This window comes from Canis lupus, chromosome 14 (assembly GCF_048164855.1).
Source record: "Canis lupus baileyi chromosome 14, mCanLup2.hap1, whole genome shotgun sequence".
Lineage (NCBI taxonomy): Eukaryota > Metazoa > Chordata > Mammalia > Carnivora > Canidae > Canis > Canis lupus.
The window spans coordinates 34,908,629-34,922,389 of record NC_132851.1 but is presented as its reverse complement, the minus strand read 5'-3'; the positions used below and the strand labels follow the sequence as shown (position 1 = coordinate 34,922,389).

At 37.7% G+C, this 13,761-nt stretch overlaps 1 long non-coding RNA gene across 9 annotated transcripts in view; it reads right to left on the bottom strand.

Moving 5' to 3' along the window:
- The window catches only part of LOC140603887 (uncharacterized), a 28,202-nt gene that overhangs the window by 6,020 nt on the left and 8,421 nt on the right, over positions 1–13,761 (bottom strand). The window contains exons 4-8 of one of the 9 annotated variants that reach the window (XR_012006883.1): positions 13,264–13,467; positions 11,377–11,524; positions 6,793–6,847; positions 5,833–5,928; positions 4,334–4,434 (exon numbers count right to left, since the gene is read on the bottom strand). The exons of 1 other annotated variant lie outside the window; for it this stretch is intronic. This is a non-coding gene — a long non-coding RNA (uncharacterized lncRNA). Of the gene's footprint in view, positions 1–4,333; positions 4,435–5,832; positions 5,929–6,792; positions 6,848–10,622; positions 11,185–11,376; positions 11,525–13,263; positions 13,468–13,761 lie in introns of those variants that run through there. 7 more of the 9 variants (XR_012006884.1, XR_012006885.1, XR_012006880.1 and 4 more) reach the window with 7 other exon arrangements.

The window sequence follows — 13,761 nt, the reverse complement described above, 5'->3', positions numbered from 1 at the left end:
GGACTTAATGTGTTTGCTTTCTCTCCAAACAACTGATTATATAAAAAAGAATGATAAGAAAAAATTACAGAGAAAACAATGAGTTTAATCATGGCTTTGTTGTCACACATGCACGAAGCACAGCAGCTGTCAGAACTGTGATAAGAAGGTGACTTTGCTACCAAGACAGAAGTGTTGTCCTCCTCCTCCTTCTTCACCCCATACCTACCTTTCTCTGGTTGTTATTCAGCTTCAAAACCCCCAAATTCCATGCATAATTGACTGCAGTTTTAGAGGTTTCAAAGAAAAGCCTTCTGGACAAAATTTTTCATTAATTTATTTTTAGCCAGAGAGAAACAGGTGATAACCTTTAAAAATAAGTAAATGGAACAACTGAAAAAAACACACACATGCAAGGGAAATGAATTATTTTCCTTTTGTTACCATTTTCCTGAAAGTTTAGCATTTTTTTCTGTGATTTTTTTTTTTTAGTCTTGTTAAACTTCCTGAAAAGACATTGTGCCATAAAATGCAAGAAGGGAATAAAGTCTCTCATTAGACTTGGCACCTGAGATAAGGTCTTAGGGGAGCTCAGGAGACAAAAGTACTGTCTACCTGAGACATGCTGTAAAAGACTAATAGTTTGAACCGTGGTTCAAAACATATCTTAGTAGAGACATTTTAATTAAATTCCTTAATATAACACTATCAAGAGCTAATATGTGCTGTGCCTCTTAAAACAAAATCAGACACATTTCCCATCCTAAGAGATCTTTTCATCTGGGAAAGCAGTAGGATGGGATGGATGGGTAGATGGTAGGAGGTTGAAGGATATTTACATGATTATTTCATTTAATTCTCACTGCATTCCCGTGATGGCCATGTCCTTGTTTTGTAGTTGGGAAACTGGTGTTCAGGAACATCAGTGAGGGAAGTAGGTGTAAACCACACAGCTGTTTGGTACCTCAGGTTGGATTCAACGAGCCATAAAAAGAGACACAAAAAATGTCGTGGGCTTCCAGAGGAAGGGCAGATACCATTTTCCTGTTGTGGGGATGGTAAGAATAGGAGCAATCCATGGAAGTTTGTTTAGATGGACCTCAAATACGGCAGTTTCTCAGGAAGCTGGGGAAGGGGTGTTTTGGGTGGGAAAGGTAGCATAAGGAGAACAGGGGAAGGAGGAGCATGGTGTCTGTGGAAGAAGTGACCTGAGAGCAGGGATGGGCTGTGTAGGGTCCATGGTGTGCAAGGGGATAGGAAGACCAGAGAATGGAGAAGTTGTTCTGGTTAAGATTATGTAGGACAAAAGTTACAGTCTGAAAAAGTTAGTTATTTCAGGTAATAACAAACCACTGGAGTTTATGAACTAAACAGTGGTGTGGTCAGTATTGGCTTGGAATATCAATCTGTCGCAATGCATAAAACGCTCTGATGTGAGAAATCCCTTAAACAGCTCCATGGGAAATATAGTGGAGATGGAATGCTCTGGAAGCAGAAGACATGGGTTGCATTCTTTCTCCGGGAAACAAAAATAACTGATGTTTGTTGAGTACTTATCATATTCTTGCTTTTAATAGTCCTTCCAAAATTTTCCAAATCCCGTGGAACTGTAATCCTAGGAAATGCCTTCTTCCTGTCTGTTGAGGACAAATATAAAGTAATTTGCTGAACACACAGTATTGGTTTTGCCATCAGAGCAGTGGAGGGTGACATGGTGCTTCAGCGGGAGGGGCTGGGTGTAGCAGAGGCTGCTGGCACTTCTCAATACCTGAGCTTACCCCTCCTTAGCACGTAGGGGAAATGATGTTTATCCACCCCTTGATGCTGACCTTGAAATGGGGTCAACTACTCGGTAAAGCAGCCGGCCAGGGTAACGTGAGAGTCATACCACAAGAACTGTTGAGCTTCTGTTTGCAAGGAAATGCATCACTGACCTCCACAGAAACACAAATAGATAAATAAAAATAAATAAAACAGTAAAACAAGCCCTGTCATATCAAACCACTGAGATCCACTGAGATTTTAATATGCTGGCAAACAGCTCCATGGTAGGCATTAGGATGGCCCTGTTGAGAATGATGGAGACACCGCATGCAGCAAGTGATAGTCCGTCCTAGTTAGAAGCCTGAATTCTGGATTAAAGCAGAGCTTTTCTTCTCAGCCCTAGGTCTGGAAACTGACAGCTATTAAGCTACTGCTATGTGTCAGGTGCTTTAAATGCTAAACATAATATTTGAAAGAGCAGATTATTAGATATTTTTGTTTAGATGGGGACAAAGGTTAAATATGTTTCCTGAGGACACAGAAATGGTAATGGGAGACACCAGGTTTCCATCCTCCAGTCCCAGGGATGTGTGAGCATTCTGTTTTTGGCTTTTGCAGGTGAAGTGTTAAGGTGATTATTGAAGTTTAAATCTCATTTCAAAAGAAGACCGATAACACATTTTTTTTTTTTAAACAAGGGCACAATCTCTTTATGTAAACTGTTTCCATGGGCTAAAGGAGTCAATCTAGAAAGTGCTTTAAAAAAAAAAATCTGTGATTTTTTTTTTGCCAACTTATTTCTAGATATCTTCCCCTTGTAGATATTTTAGTTTATGAATTAAGTTCCTGACAAATATTGTCATGATTCTTTACTCTTTGGTAATAGAGCAGGATTACACGTCCATACCCTGGAGGAGCCTGGTGGTGATAGAATATATTTTTCTTATCCCTTGACTTTGTGCTGAGCCACTAGCTCATGTGGCCAATGCCTGGTGCAGACACAAGGCATGTTAAAGCTTCACATGTGCCTATGTACTCACGCCAGCCTTTTCGTCCTCCTGTCATTACCGTGGAAAGATTATGTCACGTTTTGTCAGTGATCTTATAAGAACAAGACATATGGGCAGACCTGGACTCAGTTTACAGTGTGGACACATGTGAAACCCCAGCTGAGTCACCAACACTCAAGACAGGCTTCACCTTTATGGTGCTTAGCACCATATGCTATGGTGCTTAGCATCTCTTGGAAATAGCTAGCCAATGCAATAAGCTATCCCGCTCTGAGGTCTTTGCTATTGCAGGGATTGTATCTGTGCACTTCCCAAAATAGCATCTACTCGAAGCAGGGAACTTTTGTGTCTTCCTAAAATATTACCTCTTTCTTTTACCAATATTTACCCAGTGGCTGAAAGGTGTCACAGATCAGATTAGCTACAGTGGACACAAGGATGAATTAGCGTCTGTTTGATTTTCTAGAATCTTGTGATATAGTAAACCTTTATGTCAGCAGATCTGTATTAAGAAAGGTTTTCCCTTTCTCTGCCTTTGATACCAACTCTATTTACCAGAAGGGCCCAAACATGGTATTTTTAAAACTTAGCCAGCTTCTACTGGCCTGAATCCTCAGATTGCTATTATCATAACTTAAGACAGGACAAGGACACAGGTCTTGGTGAGGAGCCTTGGATCCTACCCCCACCCCAGAGCAGTGACAAAGCAGTGGGAATACTGGGAAAATGAGAACACAGAATCCGTGCACATCTAGCTCCGAGTGTGAAGAGCACAGTTGGGATTCAGGGGGGCATGATGCTTAGATCTTAATGTACCTCGAAATATATACCTACCAAATATATCCTCTTGGGGAAACTGCTTAATCAGAATCTCTTTGTTTCCACTTCTGAGTTGATATATTTAAGCTGCTACCTGGTTCCTACCACCAACTCTGCTCTCCCATAGCAGAGCAAGTTCGTATTCCATACTCCTGACGCTTTGCTCCAAGCTCAGCAAAAACCCACCAAATAATTAAGCAGCTCCATTAAGCCATTCACCTCATTGTGTTTTATTTTGATTAGTTTAAAAATCCAGCTCTTTCCTCCATGGGTGGGTGTGGTGGGGGAAATGATAGATAGATAGATAGATAGATAGATAGATAGATAGATAGATAGATACCTATAGAAATACATGTCTTTTGTTTTGTCTAAAAAAGAATAACGATGCTCTATTTCTGATTGTTTCACCACCAAGTAGCATTATGACTGTTTTGTGAAAGCTTGAAACAAATGGGTTTAAAATAAATGTAGGAGTGGGTCACACGGGTGGCTCAGCTAGCTGGTTGAGCATCTGACTCCTGATTTCAGCTCAGGTCGTGATCTCAGGGTCCTGAGATCGACCCCACATTAGGCTCCCCATTCAACAGGGAGTCTGCTGGAAGATTCCCTTTCCTTCTCCCTCTGCTTCTCCCCTGCACTCACACATGCTCCTGCATGCTCTCTCTCTCTCACTCTCAAATACATACATACATACATATATACATACATAAAATATTTAAGAAATAAATATAGGAATGAAAAAAAGAGGTTTGAAAGATGTATTAAATTTGAAGGGAAAACACATTTATTTCCGAAAGAAATTTTTATTTTTAAGTCCCGCTGCAGTTCATTTTCTGTCCAGAGCATTGCATGATGAGTAAAACTAATAGGGAAATGAGTAAGTAAGAAAGTAAATAAATAAACAGTGTTTTCAAACATAATTATGAAGTAAGACATTAATACTAAAATAAACTGGAACTAATATAAGCTGTGTTTCTCCTCTTCCCATTATGCCCTCAAACTAGAAACTAAATTACACTGTACTCTTTAATCTCTGGCACTGTCCAAATTGAGGGAAGCAATTTACAAAGGCTCATGCATAATTTATTAAAGGTTCCCTGTGTAGTGTATTTGCCCTAATTCAATAACATCACACTATTATAATTTGACTTTTAATATATTATGGTTATTTATTAAATTTTTAATTAGTCTCAGAATTGCTTTTAGCAGACTCTAAAATCCATTTTAATAACAGAACTGGACAAAATGAACTACTTTAAGTTTCTGAGTCTCTATGAAAATCTTTGGAAATTGCACTCCATGCACGAGTGTGAATGCGCGCACACACACACACACACACACACTCCTAAATGGCCATGGCCAAAGGTGGAAGGGAGGCTAGCATCCACAGGGAAGGCAGACTGATGCCAAATGGGTGGAAAGCTATAGCTAAGGTTCCATTCCAGGACCAGTTGTGCACTCACTATGAAATGCTCAGGCCTGCCTGGAACACATCGATATTCTTGGAGGAAAATTATTTTCTTTATTTTTCTTCTCCGCAAGTAAGTTTGAATTTCACAGCAGGAAGCAATACTACGCCAGAGCATTGTTTCATAAACATATAATATCAACAAATAGGATAGGTCCAAAGCATATCATGATGATACACATTAGAAGCTCTGCTTTATGAATTCAACATTTTCCTTCCTCACTTTGTATATCAGTGGTGTCAGGGTATAAACCACAGTGTGTTTGTTAGGAGCCTATGGAACACATAGAAGGAAGCTGGTACAGATTTCTTGAATGACTCTAGGAAAAATTCCTATGCTAAGTGCTTAGCAAAATTTTGAAAATGTATTATAGGTTTCATCTCAAAAAGTCTATTCCTTTAACTCTTCAAGAACACAGGGTCACTCACCGCTGATTATAAAATGAAATTCAAACTCCTTTTCAGCATAATATGGGTTCTATTTTCTTTCTTGCCACCTCCTGCCCACCCAAGTGATTATGTAACTGTGTGGATAAACTCCTCACCTGCCTTTCATGCTTCCTGAGTTTTTCTCAATTTTTCTGCCTAACAAATCGGGAAAACAAAGTTCTATGGAGCTGAACTGAAATTTGGACCACTGTTCAATTCCAAATTGACTCCAGAAATATACATGCATGGAAAAGATCCAGACCAATGTTATCGCAGGCTTAGAGAACTGAACTGGTATCAAAACTGGACACTTGACAAACAGATAACCCCTCCATTATAGGTATGTATGAATAAGCCCCACACCTGCAGAAGAAACTTTGGGACCTGAACTGAGATTTGAACTACCATAGATGGAAGATGAGACGGCCTCTGTGCTCTGAGCCTGTCTGGGTTGATTGCCTGCCAACACAAAAACAACATTTCCCATGGGATGACAACAGAAACCAGTATCCAAGTGACAAAAAATTCACAATGTCCACACTAGATTCCAATTTACTTAATATATAAAAAGAAAGAAAGAGAAAAAGAAAGAAGAAAGAAAGAAAGAAAGAAAGAAAGAAAGAAAGAAAGAAAAAATAACCAGTTTTCAAATGAAAAAAGCAACTGATAAATGCTAATCCCAATAGGATTCAGGTAATGAAATTATCAAAAACAACAAAGCACCCTCCAAAAAACCTTTAAGCTAATTATTAATAGCATGCTCCATGAGGTAGAGAGATACACACTCAAATTTAATGGAGAAAGGGAAGTTCTCAGGTCAGGAACAAAAACTATTTTTAAAGGAATCAAGTGAAAATATTGAGCTAAAAAAATACAGAATCTGAAATAAAATTTCCGTAGATGGGTTCAATAAGAGAATGGCTATAATAGAGGGAAAAGTCAGTGAAATTGAAGATAGAACAACAGGTGTATCAAACCATTTAGAGAAAAATATAGGACAAAAATAACAGGTGGAGGGGGACTTACGGGAGCTTTTCAAAATATGTCAATGAGATCATTGAAACAGAAGATAAATACATCAATGTTGAAAAAATTTGAAAAAAATTGTAGCTGAAAAAGTTCCAAATTTGCTGAAAGATTTAAACTTATAGTAAAATAAATAAATAAATAAAGAAAGAAAGAAAGAAAGAAAGAAAGAAAGAAAGCAGTAAACCTCAAACACAACACAATCAAAGTTAATCATGTTTAGACATATTCTATTAAAGTCCTAACCATTAACTATAAGGTCAATCTTGAAAGTAGCTAGAGTAAAGGATATATTACCGGAAGGAGACCTGGAGCTGAATGATTGTGAATTTCTCATCAGAAAGCATGGAGGCTAAAAAGATAGTGAAAAAAACACATATTGCCATTACTCAAAGGAAGCGATGTCATACCAAAATTCTGTATCAAGCAAAAATATTCTTCTAGACTGAAAGTAAGAAAAAAAAAGAAGTTTTCAGATAAAGGAAAACTAAAGAATATATCACCTACAAACCTTTTCAAAAAGAGATTCTAAAAGGAGTTCTTCAAGCTGAAGAGAAATAACCAAGGGTAACATAAGTCTTTGAGAATGGAAGAACAGGAGAAATGGGTAAACATCTGGGTAAATATAAAAAACTGCATGTCCCCTCTTACATTCTTTAAACTTATGTATGCATCTTAAAACAAATATTGTAACATTTTCAGGTGATTTTTTTAATGCCTGCAAGTATAACACATTTATGTGAAGGGGGTAAAAAGGTCCTATATCACTTCAAGTTTTCAACATTTTATTTCAATATTTTCTGTAAGTAGAATGTGAAAGGTTAAATATGCAAAGCATATAGTCTCTAGAGCAACCAATAAAAAATACAGAAATGACCAAAATATCAATAGAAAAATTGAAATGGAATACTAAAAATGATTCAAATAATCCAATGCAGGGAAGACAATGGGGAATAAAGAGAAAAACAAAACAAAACAAAACAGGGCAAAGTGAAAACAAATAATAAAATGACAGACTGAAATCCAAGCATATCAACATTTACACGGTATTTTAATTCTCTAAAAATTCTAAATATAATCCTAAATACAATGGAGAACAGAGGAGATCCTATTATAAGCTGCCTACAAGAGAGATTTTTATTACAAAGACACAGATACGTTGAAAGAAGATGTACAGAAAAAGGTACATCATGAGTAGTAAGCATAGAAGTACAGAGTGGCTGGCTATTTTAGTTATCAGGTAACATAGACACCGAGAAACTGTTTTCCGGAGATAAAGAGGTACATATCATGATGATAAAAGGAACAATTAATCAGAAATTTATATGCATTATAATTATCCATGCACCTAATAAAAAAGCCTCAAATTGGATAAAGCACACTTGATAGAATTAAAGGCAGACAGAGAAGGATCCCACAGTTACTGTAGTTGACCGTAATACCACTCTGTCAGTGATGGATATGGCAAGAACAAAAAATCAGTAGTAACATATAAAATCCAAGGAACACTATCCACTGCTTGAAATTTATGGATCACTACCTTCAACCCATATCAAATGCATACCTTTCTAACCAGCCCATGGCACATTTTCCAAGATGGTTGCATTCATGGGCCACAAAACAAGTATCGACATCTTTTTTAATCACACAAATATATTCTCATCACAATAGAGTTAATTTAGAAACTGGAAACAAGATATCTAGAGAATTCTCAAACATCTGGAAATTAAGCAGCACATCTATAAATAATTTATTGACTGAAAATAAAATCACAAAAGAGAATTGGAAAATGCTTTGAACTGAAGGACAATACACCTAACTTGGAGGAAACAGAGCTTTAAAATGCTTAAAAAGAGAAAATAATGACATAAAATCCCTAAGGATCTATGCTAGCAAAAGAAAAAAATAAATGAAATAAAACTGAGGCAGAAGACGAGAAATAATAAAAATAATAATTTGATGATATAGAGAACAAACAGGACCAACAGTCAACAGTAGCCTGGAAACATCAAGAATTACTAGACTAAGCTGACCACAGAAGGAGGAACACAGATCATCTATAGCAAGAGTCAGAAAGAAGCAATTACTACATGTTTTATGAATAGGAAAAGGGTAATAAGACAATATACCAACAATTTTATATCAGCACATCTGATGATTTAGATCATATGGACAAATTTCTTTAAAAAAATTGGCATAAGACATTTGCTCTCTTATTGAAGAAGTTGAATTTGTTAGCGAAACCTTCCTAAAATGACAACTCTAGACCAATTTTCTTTTTCTGGTAAGTACACCAGACAATCAAGGATAGAGAGATAATAGAGAAACAAAGAATTTACATGTGTATGAGGAGACTGGGTATGTTTTAAGATGTTTTGTGGATTGAAAGATCTATAACATTCCCAAAATTATTTTTCCAATATAATCCATATATCTTTGTAAAAATTCAGAGATTACAGAATTGAAAACTATGAAATGTGAAGGTGTACCATTTCTTTTCATTTTTTGACTATACCAATCCCCTTCCTCTCTATCTTCATTTTAAGACTTTTTTTTAATATTCCCTCAATAATTTCTCTACACTCCTATACACACATGCTTCTAAATAAGCCCATCCTAAAATCCTTCAAAATGCCATATATCTTGTATTTCTCAGGGGACACCTAGACTTGGTTGTTTCTGATAATGATAAATGTACCAAAAATGACTCATTTAAACTAATCAATTAGTGGCCTTGAATATTTCCACTCAAGTTCTGTCTATCCTTTACCACCTAACTCAGATAAGGAAGCATATAGGTGAACTTATGAATAAATCAGTGGCTTAATATCCTATTCAATCCAGACCCTAACTCATAATTTTGCCAGGGTTTCCTGGTACTTCTATCCCAACACAGTGGCCGGGTTAGCTATGAATCTTTTGTTGAAAATACTAGATATCTGGAAATAATTTATTTAAATAAAGCCAGCAGTTAGGCATTATGTGTCTTTCTCTCCTTGTATCTGTACCCATATTCAACCCTCTAGCTTATGAGCCCTTTTCTTTTATAAAAAAACAAACAAAATTCATATTCTAGTTTTGCTTTGTTTTAATTTTTGTTTCCTGGGGTTTTGTTGTATCTGAAAGTAACTTGCTGCTTTTCTGATATGTGGTAGAAACAAAGAAAATGTGGAATGAATTTGATTTTTTTTTAAAGATTTTATTTATTCATGAAAGACACACAGAGAGAAAGGCAGAGACATAGGCAGAGGGAGAAGCAGGCTCCATGCAGGGAGCCAAGGATCACACCCTGAGCCAGGGGCAGGTGCTCAACCGCTGAGTCACCCAGGTGTCCCTGAATTTGAAATTTAAAACAAGGGCCTTTTGGGATCCCTCCCTAGGTGGTTCAGTGGTTTGGTGCCTGCCTTCGGCTGGGGGTGTGATCCTGGAGACCTGGGGTGGAGTCCTGCACTGGGCTCCCTGCAGGGAGCCTGCTTCTCCCTCTGCCTGTGTCTGTGTCTCTGTGTGTGTGTGTGTCTCTCATGAATGAATAAATAAAATCTTAAAAAAAAAATAAAAATAAAATAAAACAAGGGCTAACTTTTAGGAAAGATACCTGCATTTCAGGTAAGCAGGGATGATTGAGAGCTGGTATCCTCTAGACATTTCAGTATGTTTCTTGAAAATTAAGCCCTCACTCTATTCCTTAATATACTCTTGTAAAGCAGATTTTCATAATATATTTGCAAAGCACCTTTAATGTCAAATGAGTTCCTGTACTCAACTTCATTATCATAAAAATGCCAGTTCTTCTGTAGTGAGGAAATCCAATTACTTATGACTAAGGTGTTTGGATGAAAATGACAAAACCAACAACTGTTAGTGGAAAAAAAGGCCAGCGTTCTCTATAATCTCACTGGGGTTCCAGTAAGGCTCTATGAATATGGAAACAGGGAACCAAAAGAGGAGGCTTTGCAAAGCTTAGACCACATTCAGTTCTTTCTTCAATTCAATTTTGTTGGCTTTCAAGAACAGTATCAGAGGGAGATTATTCCTCATTACATTTTCTTTTTCACTAATTTGTCAGATTTGAAGGAAATGAGGGAAATTCACAGAGACCAAGATGAACAGTCAGGAACAGAAGAGAACAGGTTTATATACTGTTTATTTATCAGAAGGGGCTTTAGTGAACAGAGCACAGGGTTTTAAAATGAGAAGCATTGTTATTGAATCAGGGCTTGACCACAGGGTGCATTCCTTGGGCAGCCTGCTTAGATGCTCTGACCCTCATATCCCATCCTTACAACGAGGGGGAACATGGCCACCTCAGGGTGACATTGTTAGGGCAATATAGTTGAATATGGTTGAAATTCATTATTATGTGCAAAGTTGCAACATAGAGTACATGCACATTGCAGGAGTTCATAGTCAGTTTCTGACATCAAACAGTATCTAATATTTAATAAAGTTGAGAGTGCTCTAGGTGAAGATCCTGGATCTGCGTTTGCTATCTCCTTGATCTAGGGCAACATACTTAATTATTCTTCATCTCAGTTTTCCATCCTGAAAACCAGAGATGATAAGTCTCACTTGCGAGGTTGTCAGGAGTCCAATGAGATGGGAATGACATGCGTGGTGCATGGTCAACGTCAACGTTGAGACCTTAACCCATTCCCTAGTTCCTCGAATGCTTTTCCTCATTTCTTCAGCCTGTGCAGAGAATGAGTGGAGGGTGATGATCACAGTAAAGGGTAAGTGCAGTGAGGAATAACCAGGAAGCTTTTCTTTTGAAGATAGATCTTATTACTGCAAATGTGAATGCCGACTCACTTTTTCTGAGGGGGTTCCTAATCCAAGTACCCCTTTTCCCAACCCAGATGAAATAACTCCGACAGCACTGACCTTCCTATGTTCTCATAACTCGAGGAACCGATTGCTCCCCAAATCTGGCTTTCTCTTTTTGAAATTATCCCTAGACAACCCTTAATGGTAATGGCTTCATCCAATAGGGAGCGTTGCAAGGATGTGATCCAGGAAGAACAGAGTCCTCCTAAGAAAATGACAGAGTTATTTATTTGTGAAAGTCCCTGGGGGAAATATGTCCCTGAACTCTGTCCCTGCAGCTGACACTAGGAAAAATGATTATCTGCTTTCCAGAGCTTTCTAAAACTAGCTTTACAGCTAAATGATTTTAAGATTCTGACAGCCTATAATTTTATGGCCCTTGGGTTCTAACTCTGTGATCATAAAGATTAAAATTTGTAAAGTGTGTTAATCTAAAATTTAACATGCTGAAGGTCTATGATTTCAGCTCTTCTTTGAATGTTTCCATAAAATACGTAGACTCTACATATTGCATCTGACTGGTCAGAGACCACTCTGGTCTTCCTAGCTAGTCTCTTTCTCTTCCACTCTAGACCCTAAAAATAATAAATCCCTCATACTTTCATGTAGCATCGAATGAATGAGTTGAACACCTATGCACCATGTTTTTTTTAATCATGCTGGTTATTAATCCCTTTAACCAAATCCAATTTTGATATGTAGTACAGCATAAGGGGGTAAATGCCTCATCCAGAAATAACTGGGCTTTTAAACTGATGCAAAGGCAATGCCTCCTTCATCAATAACTACTTCCATGCCCTCATTTTAAAAATCACAAATCTAGGATACCATCCTCTTGGAAGCCTGCCTAGATTAACCAGAGATAATTTCCAAACATATGAAATCTCAATTAAAATTTTTCCTGTAATAAAACCATAATATTCCATCTCTTTAACCTTTTTGAATACATGCTGTAGTCTTTAATTAGTCTGTTTAGATGCAGATTCCCTGTTGGCAAGATCACATCTGGAATATAAGTAATGGCCAGGGACAAGTGTGCAAAGTTGTGCACGCTCAGGGCTGCTTAGTCTGTCAGACTGTGCACAACTTGATGTAGTGACCACTAGGTGGGGGTGTTGCCTTGCATTCTAGGGCGAGGGCGGGGTCCATGCTCACCAGATCCACCATTGTTAGTGCAAAATCCATCGATAAAGCCCTTCCAAGTAAGTGCATTACTTCTTGTCCAAACAGGTGAATCAATCAGCAGTTTCCACTTTTATAAGGATGGCACATTTTTTTTTTTTAGGATGGCACATTTTTACAGAGGATTTTGGACACAGAAATACCAGTCCTTGCCACATGAAGTGTAGGGATATTCCCAAGGGAAACACATCCCCCCACACACACCTCCCCCAAAATCAGTAGTTCATTTTGATGTGAAATTTTAATCTATTTTGTGAAGGGTGGCATATGACACAAATGCCTTGGTGTTTAGATTGCCATTAACTTTTCCTCTCCTATTAAATAGGGTATTTGATAAGTCTGGGTTCTGGCTGTCTCTGTGTAAAGATGAGTTTGGTTTATATAAGGTGACAGGCATCTTCATTGAAGGTCATGCACTTCTTAGGTATAATCTGTGGACCTACAATCAAGTTCCAGGCTTTGCCTCTGGCCTCGTGTACCAGGAATTCTGAGATATGTGATGTGTGGAAATCTTGCTGGTAGGCCAAGATGGGTTTGTCTGGGTGTGATCCATCATAGGGAAGGAGATGTATGATGTTCACTGACATGTATGATCCCACACCACCCTAATGCAAGCCACATAAACTTTTCTAATAGTTGTATTTAAAAAAATGAAAGAAAAGGGTAAATTAAATTGAATTATGCATTCAGGTAACCCAGTGTATCTAATATGTCATTTCAACATGCAATCAACATAAAACATTTATTAATGAGATAGCTTACCTTCTGTTTCCTTTGTGCTAAATTGTAGAAATGAGTGTGTATTTTATACTTTTAGCCCATCTCAATCCAGTTACTATGCTCTTATAGGAAATACGTGATCCATATGTAGGATTTCATACTCCTTGCAGTTGCAAAAGTAGATCTACATACCCAAGTTGTTGCAAACATAAAGATTTTCCAGTAACTGATTGAGTACCAGATTCTCTAAATTTTAAAATAATTACAATGACATAAAACAAAACACTTCAGTCTTTCGAATGCACATGCCATATATCAAGCGCTCAATAACTATGAGAGGCTAAAATGTAAGGTATCATGCTACACTGAAAATGATCTCTGTGGATCTTGCTATGAAAAAAAAAAAAAAAAGAGGGCAGCCCAGGTGGCTCAGCAGTTTAGTGCCACCTTCACCCCAGGGCATGATCCTAGAGACCTGGGATCGAGTCCCACATCAGGCTCCCTGCATGGAGCCTGCTTCTCCCTCTGCCTCTGCCTGTG